Source organism: Schistocerca gregaria, chromosome 7 (assembly GCF_023897955.1).
Source record: "Schistocerca gregaria isolate iqSchGreg1 chromosome 7, iqSchGreg1.2, whole genome shotgun sequence".
Taxonomy (NCBI): domain Eukaryota; kingdom Metazoa; phylum Arthropoda; class Insecta; order Orthoptera; family Acrididae; genus Schistocerca; species Schistocerca gregaria.
In genome coordinates, this window is record NC_064926.1 from 392,120,304 (window position 1) to 392,126,916 (window position 6,613).

Here is a 6,613-nt window from a genome sequence, read left to right on the forward strand (position 1 = left end):
ATATTGTGACCACCAGGCTCTGAGCCTAGGCAGACTGCTATCCTTCAACAACACTCGTCTGATATTGTACATGTACCAGGGAAGGACAATATCATACCCAATGCACTCTCAAATTACTCCAAGGTCTCAGCGATTTAAATGACATTTCAGAACAGATTACAGATCATAGAATTTTGTAAATGAAAGACACACACTATCGTCAGTGCTATTTAGATATGTGTGAAGACATGGCAGTACTACAAGACCTAGCTGACATGGCACACTTTGAAAACCCAGCTCATTCAGAACATATCTGAAAAGGTAAAAACACATTATAAAATGCATGATGATATATTATTTTATTCAAGAAACCCTAAGCAAAATAAATAAGCATCCTTTAGTATGGCACACTCATTATTTATGGTGCCATTTCTGAACAGATAAATGTCTAAGAAAACTCGACAGGTATTGTTACTTCCTAAACATGCGTAGGTATACACAGAGCCACCTGACAACTTATTTGATTAATCAAAAAGCTAAGCCAGCAAGCAGGAGTAATGACATTGAGTTACATCCAACCATACCAACTAACCCCATTCAATTAGTCTGTGCTGACATCATGTGTCCAGTCCCAGCTGGACGCTGCGGTTCAAAATATCTAGTAGTATTTTGTGATGTATTCACAAATACGTTAAGTTATATGCATTAAAGTCAGTGAAGGCATTTGCCGTAATACGAATATTCTCACAGTGCTATCTACCAATGATACGAGAACCTGACAAGATTCTTACAATGCTACACATTTAACTTGAAAAAGGTGGAGAGATTTTACAAAGTGACAAGGCATTAAACATATTCTTATGTCAAAATTCCATCGACAAAGTAATTCCGCAAAGAGGATTCTACGAGAATTTAACAAATTTATACGTCCTTATTGCAGGTTCACGTCATTCTAAATTGAGGCTTTTGAGGAAATAGTAAACTATTTACCCTTATACAATGCACAATATGCAACTGCTGCACTAATGTTTAACAGAATAGAGAAGAATGAATGGTTGCAGCCTTTGCCTCAACGGCCGAAAGAAGAATTGTTGCTTCAAGACAAGGTAAGTGACACACTAATTGCGCTTAGAAACCAAGGAAAGCTACGAAAAATGTCATATGATAAAAGACTAAGTAAAACCCAGCAGTACTCTGTGGGAGATCTAGTACGTCAACAAACTCATCCCCATTCTTCAGCTCCACTCAAGAAAAACTGTAAATGGCACTTGTTGTACACACATCAATACAGGATAGTAAACATACCAAACCTCAGAAATTATCTTACGGCATTACCTCAATCGTTAAGTATCAAGGGACTTCATTGTCACCATGATCTAAAAATGTATCTATGAACATCGATTTGCAGATCGTAGAACGAAAAGTTAAATATCTAGTACATTTATGTATTAGCAATGTCATGCTATCAGAAAGTAACTGATCAACATTTTATTACAAAATATCAATGTATTCAAAACAATGTGATTTCTTTCTTTAATGTTTGCCTAAGCCATGCTGATTTCAGTAATCAGTTTTGCCGAATGATGATATTTATAAGACCATTTCACACGAAAAATGTGTCATGGATTTATCTATGTGTTTATTCGAACAGAACTGATCTATAATGCTAAAACGTAGTTCTATGGTGTACATTATTTAGTAGCTTAAAGAAAAAGTAATACGTCTGTCCTAAGAGCGAACTGGAGCTGTAATTTCGAAGTATTTGAAGAAAGTATAACTTGATGGAACTACTAGCAAAGAAACTAAAATTTTTCATTTGAAGGAATACTTGGTGCGCACATATGTGGAAAACTTTACGTTAATTTTGTATATATGAACACAATTTCAATTTCGTCCGATGTGAGGCGATGTTTTGTTCGTTAGTTAAGCTTGAAAAATTATTAATAACTCAATGATGGACATAAATTTGGAATACGAAACATTATATGTATCCCTGAAGCAGAAACTCGCTCTTTGTGAGCACGCTTCTACAAATGCTAAAATGGAGATTGTGCAACTGGCAGAGTCACGTATCAATTAAATAAACAAGCATTAACTTTGCTGTCTTATCGTTAAAAAGAGAAATGCGCGAATGTCCCATAGCCACGTAGAAACAAAATGACGAGCTATGCTCACAAAGTTCCAGTCACTATGTGGAAAACTAACACGTAATCGAAATACACATGCAATATTTAAAAAAAACTATATATATAAATATACAGGGTGATTCAAAAAGAATGCCACAACTTTAAAAATGTGTATTTAATGAAAGAAACATAATATAACCTTCTGTTATACATCATTACAAAGAGTATTTAAAAAGGTTTTTTTTTTCACTCAAAAACAAGTTCAGAGATGTTCAATATGGCCCCCTCCAGACACTCGAGCAATATCAACCCGATACTCCAACTCGTTTCACACTCTCTGTAGCATATCAGGCGTAACAGTTTGGATAGCTGCTGTTATTTCTCGTTTCAAATCATCAATGGTGGCTGGGAAAGGTGGCCGAAACACCATATCCTTAACATACCCCCATAAGAAAAAATCGCAGGGGGTAAGATCAGGGCTTCTTGGAGGGCAGTGATGAAGTGCTCTGCCACGGGCTGCCTGGCGGCCGATCCATCGCCTCGGGTAGTTGACGTTCAGGTACTGTAGTTACGGACAGATAAGTGCCAATGTGGTGGCGCTCCATCCTGCTGAAATATGAATTGTTGTGCTTCTTGTTCGAGCTGAGGGAACAGCCAATTCTCTAACATCTCCAGATACTGTAGTCCAGTTACAGTAGCACCTTCGAAGAAAAAGGGACCAAAAACTTTATTGGCTGAAATGGCACAGAAAACGTTCACCTTAGGCGAGTCACGTTCATACTGAGTTGTTTCCCGCGGATTCTCAGTGCCCCATATACAGACATTGTGACGGTTGACTTTCCCGTTATTGTGGAAAGTTGCTTCATCACTAAACACAATCTTTGAAACGAAAGATTCATCTGTTTCCATTTGAGCAAGGAGAAAATCACAGAAATCGATTCTTTTAATCTTATCAGCTGCAGACAGTGCTTGAACCAATTTCAGACGATAAGGTTTCATAACTAACCTTTTTTGTAGGACTCTCCATACAGTTCATTGTGGAATTTGCAGCTCTCTGCTAGCTCTGCGAGTCGATTTTCCTGGGCTGCAAACAAATGCTTGCTGGATGCGTGCTACATTTTCATCACTCGTTCTCAGCCGTCCAGAACTTTTCCCTTTGCACAAGCACCCATTCTCTGTAAACTGTTTATACCAACGTTTAATACACCACCTATCAGGAGGTTTAACACCATACTTCGTTCGAAATGCACGTTGAACAACTGTCGTCGATTCACTTCTGCCGTACTCAATAACACAAAAAGCTTTCTGTTGAGCGGTCGCCATCTTAGCATCAACTAGTGGTGGGCAGGAAATCGCGTATTTGTTAGAAATCACAGTGATTGAGAAGTCACAGATATCACAGTAACAGCTCTACAAAATCTAACTGCGATTTCAGTCACAGTTAGCAGTCGCAAGTAGCATTTCACAATAAACGCCGTGAGCCACCTGTTGGCCGAATTCCATACTGCTTTCTGCGATTTCAGTGACAAATCGCAACTAAGAGTCGCAAGTAGCAACTAAAAAGCGCAGTTAGCAGTGCCATCTGTTGAGCAAAGCTCATACTATGCTATTCGCTACCGAGTCAAACTGCGATTTCCGTGACAAATCGCAACGAAGAGTCACAAGTAGCAACTAAAAAGCGCAGTTAACATTCTTTTCCTAGTGCCATCTGTTGAACGACGTACGTACTTCGTTATAAGAGCCTTGTGCCTCACGAGATCGGTGTGCTGTGTGTGCGTATGAAGGACTTATTTCATTAGTGGTACAAGTCCATTTTTGTTCATTTTGAGATACGGAGTCGTAAAGTTAAATGAGCGCTGAAAAATCTACAGTTGACATACCAGAAATATTCAAGCATATGGCTTCTTGCTAGAAATGAACCTTTATTAATGTTTGTTTGGATCATTAATTTCAGAAGCATTATAGACAGAAAAGTGGAGGTAATGGACTTGTACCACTATTGAAATAAGCCCTTCACATTATATGACGACATGCACATTCAGCATCAGTTATGATTGGTCAAACACAGCTGTGACTCTGAATGTATTATATTAATAAGAAGCAACATTGCCTTTTTCTACTGAAAATATCAACTAACGTAACAAATGTGATTCTGCTTCCAATATGACAATTTTGGTTAATACTCCACATGTCTACAGGACTTTGCAATGTTAACACAGCAGAACTCAGACATCTGTATAAGTGTAGTGAAATGAAAACAACATTATTGAGTCATATGAATGCCTCACTTTTATTCCGGCGTAGTTCAAGACTCGGGATAAAAGTTTTGCCCCTGGTGTTCTACATGGCAACTTCTCACACACGAACTTTTTGCCGACACTACAACCACCTACATAAGTAAGCTTTTCCTGTGTTACTTTCAAGTACTGCACTTAAGCTATTCCTGATTTAACTGGAAGATCTGTACTTCCCAGTTTCATATCAACAGCCTCAAAATGCATATTCTATACCTCGGGCTATGTTACAGGTCAGTGTCACACCAAGATTGTGGAGAAGGGGGGGGGGGGGGGGGGGGGCGGCGGCATGTCACTCTTCAACTAGTGTTTACCAGTAAATATGTGGCGGAAAATTACGGGTATAGGGCGGCTTAAACATGTGGAAAATGAGATTTTCATTATTCAATCACTGTATTTAACATTTATTATTCCTTTAAAATCGCATAACAACTTCAATAAAACACAGTTTAATCACTCATCTGCACACTTATTTCACAATTATGTCACTTTTAAACTGCAAATCCTCTAAGAGCTGTCTTGAATCTTCACGAGTCTCTCTCAATAGCCTTGATGTGGATAGATACGTACAGCAACCAGTAATCAAGAGTCAGAACTGTGTCTGCAAAATCACAAGGGTTATTAAACAATTTTTGCTGTCACTAATTACAAGCAATATAATTGACAGAGTAGATTGCTAATATTTGCTGTAATGAAAGCCACTCAATGGGGTATTGTAAGAATAATCTCACTCAAGTAATTAAGTCCATCGAAACACTTAGAAACTAACCTCTCGTCTGACGAAAACGGTCTAAAGACGCAGTGGCAATTTCTCCAGATCTGTTGACAATGATATTTTGAGTTATCAATTTACTGAGTGACTGAAATGTAGTTCGGGTACCTGTGAACATGACAATATGTTAGAATTCATTTTCTAAACACGAACTATTACGCTACTGTATGGCTACTTACATATTAATTACACTATTAATATTTTCACAGTTGTTTCTTTAATACATAATTAAAGCCAACAGAAGAACAAACGTAAAACTTACTTACCAATGACAGATTTGTTGAGATGCAATTTTCTGTGTGGGCAGATGTAACTTTTTCATACGGTGGTAAGTCGCAGAAATCGCAGAAGTCACAGAAATCGCAGAAGTAGCAGAAGTCACAGAAATCGCAGAAGTAGCAGAAATCGCAGAAGTAGCAGAAATCGCAGAAGTAGCAGAAGTCACAGAAATCGCGGAAGTAGCAGAAATAGCAGTAGCGGAGGGATACGCGACCTACGTTCCTTAACTGCGACTCTTAACTGCGACAAATCACAGTTAAGAATAGCAGATACTGAAAAGTAGCATTCACAGAAATCACTGATTCGGAAAATCGCAGTTTAGCCCATCACTAGCATCAACTGACGCTGAAGCCTAGTCAACAGCGCCTCAAGCGAACAAATGTACAACTAAATGAAACTTTATAGCTCCCTTAATTCGCCGACAGATAGTGCTTAGCTCTGCCTTTTGTCGTTGCAGAGTTTTAAATTCCCAAAGTTGTGGTATTCTTTTTGAATCACCCTGTATAATTACAAAATTAACAAGACTAGTAAAGACTGTAAACTTAAACCGGTGGGTTCTACAGGGATGCAGTTCATATCATAAAGAGTGAAAAATACTGTGTGTATAGTTTTAAACCTGCACGTCGGACTTCTTAGACGGGAAACGCATGTGTCAAGTACAGATTCTTGAAAGAGCGACGTGTGAAATGTGAACATGAATATTAAACAAAGAGTGCGACAGTGAAGCAAATGTGAACACGTAACAAGTGTTGCGTTGGGCAAATGTCCATCCAACTACAGTTCCAATGCAGCCGCAGTGAAAAGATGTTGAATTTCACTTACCGAGCACGAACCAGCGACGTGAGACGGCGCTCCGATGTGTTGTGAGGATGTGAGATAATCCGAAAGATTGAAACATCCACACATATGCTCAACCACGGATAAACGATCGCACTCACAAAAGTAGCAGCATTCGCGGAGTCGAGCAAGGATTAACTAAGCCAGCAGGCTAAACTGGCTGTTTGTAGCTACTACGTGCAACAATACTGGGGGCAGCAACGCTCTTCAATTGTCGATGCTGCTTCGGCATTTGTGGCGGTATTTCAAACGAACACCCTAAGTACTGATCCTGGGGTGGGCACAATCAGGCATGAATCTAAGAGTGGGCAGGGTGAGACACAAAT

General features: G+C 39.0%; 1 long non-coding RNA gene across 1 annotated transcript; it reads right to left on the minus strand.

Annotated features, from left to right (window-relative positions):
• Positions 1-4,788: 4,788 nt before the first annotated feature.
• LOC126281992 (uncharacterized) lies at positions 4,789-5,576 on the minus strand. The gene is made up of 3 exons (XR_007551315.1): positions 5,438-5,576; positions 5,169-5,279; positions 4,789-5,000 (listed from the first exon to the last, which is right to left on the minus strand). It is a non-coding gene; the product is annotated as an uncharacterized LOC126281992 (long non-coding RNA).
• Positions 5,577-6,613: the final 1,037 nt, after the last annotated feature.